Raw genomic sequence first — 2084 nt, 5'->3', positions numbered from 1 at the left:
ATGGCAGCTTCCTGCTGCAGAGACAGAACTCCGGGCTCTGTGGGGCAGCAGCCCCTTCTGGCAGGGGGCCTGGCACTGTTCCCGGAAGCTCAGCCTGATCTGAGCCATCCCCGGCTCCGTGGGAGTCCATCGCTGCTTAAAGGGGCTGGAGGGGCTTCCGTGCTGGGTCCCGCCACCACCCCCACGCTGCTGCACTGAGTCCTACCCTGGTACCGGAATGAGACCCGATCCAGTCGGGAGGAGGCTGTCAGGGTGACCTTCTAAGCAGAGGGAAACTGGGACACAGACACCAGGGAGGACGCCATGTGACGAGGACAGAGGTGGAGGTGCCGCAGCCGCCAGCCCAGGACTGAGGGCCGCCACCCGCAGCTGGAGGAGGCAGGAAGGTCCCGGAGCCCGGAGGGAGCCCGCCCGCCCTGGGGCACCTTGACTTCTGACCTCAGAATGGGAGAGACCCGCCAGCGTGGCTCCGTGGTTGGGCCTCGACCTATGAGCCAGGAGGTCAGGGTTCGATTCCCTGCCAGGGCATATGCCCAGGTTGTGGGCTCCATCCCCAGTGGGGGGTGGGCAGGAGGCAGCCGATTCATGATTCTCTCTCATCATTGATGTTTCTCTCTCTCTCCCTCTCCCTCTCTGAAATCAATAAAAATGGTGTTTTTTTTTTTAAAGTATGGATGAGAATAGGCGGCCCACTGTGGTCCTTGTTACAGACACCCTCCCCCCAGACCAACCCAGCGGCTAAGGACCAGCCCATTGGGCCGCACTGTCTGCGTGAGTGAGAGGCTGGCCCCAGAACCTGCTCCCATGAGGCTCCCGCATCCTGAAGAGACACTGAACCTCCGGCCCAGACCCCGCCCTGCCCCGTCAGGAGGCATCAGAACGACCTAGCAACCAGGGCCATGATCCTCACCCCCACACCTGCCCGTGTGCGGGAGGCCTTGGGGGGAAGACAGGCAGGGAGAGGCCTGGCCCGACGGGGCACGGCGTTGGTGGCGAGAGGACACGGTTTCGCCCTGCGTCACCCCAGCAGTGCGGGCGCTGCAGAGCCCGTGTGAAATGCAGTGAGACGTGCCCGGGCACTGCACCAGGCCCCCAGCCGTGCGCCCGCCACCTCGGAGCTGTGCCCACTCCCCCTGCTGTTTCTGAAAGGGGGGCTCTTAGAGCAGCCGCGCCCAGGGGACAGGACGGAGGGGCATGTGCCCTTGGGGACGAGCGCCCAGGGTGGCAGAGAACAGAGGTCACCCCGCACGGGGCTTGTTTGCAGAATGGGGGGGGGGCAGCGTTAGGGAGCAGGCAGGGTGGTCCAGGAGGCTGTGAGGGGCGTCCATCCATCCAACCACCCCCCTGTGCACCCTCCTATGCAGGAGGGCCAGGCTGAGGGTGGGGGGCGGGGGCTGAGGACGGGCCTGGGACGGGGAGAGGGACGGGGAGGGACGGGGAGAGGGCCGCGGCTCCGGGCTGAGGGCCGCACCGCCCGCCTCGCCACGCGTCTGAGGCCGGTCCCGGCTGTGCTGGTGCCAGGGCCGTGGCAGCAAAGGGGCCTACAGGGCGTCCGACAGCGGAGACTCACCGGCGGGGGCTCTATTGGTTGCGCGTCGCCCTGGGCACCAGACGGTCAGCAGTTTGGTTCCCGGCCAGGGCACATGCCCAGCTTGTGGGCTTGGTCCCCGCTGGGGTGTGTATGGGAGGCAACCCATGGATGTCTCTCTCTCTCTCTCTCCCTCCCCCTTCCTCGCTCTAAAATCAATTTTAAAAATCAGAGAATGAAACAACCCCACCAATTCCTCTGAACTCCCGGACCATCCCGATGCCCGCGCATCGTGGGCCGCCTCGGCCGGGACGGAGCTGCAGGTGAGGAGGGGCCGGAGCGGGCGCAGGAGTTTACACCCCGGGGCGGGGGGGGGGGGCTCCGGGGACCGGCAGGTGGAGGGTGGGTGCCTGACGGACAGGTGGTGTTCGGTGGGCGCACAGGGAGGTGGTTGGAGGGAGGGAGGGAGGGCGCGCAGGGAGGTTCAGGAACCTTGACCGGGACCTCAGTGGTACTTCGCTACCCTCTCTGCGCCTGCGGGCCCTGCGCCCGTGTC

Source organism: Myotis nattereri (genome assembly GCF_964212035.1).
Source record: "Myotis nattereri genome assembly, chromosome: 1".
Taxonomy (NCBI): domain Eukaryota; kingdom Metazoa; phylum Chordata; class Mammalia; order Chiroptera; family Vespertilionidae; genus Myotis; species Myotis nattereri.
Note: the sequence above shows the minus strand (reverse complement) of the source record.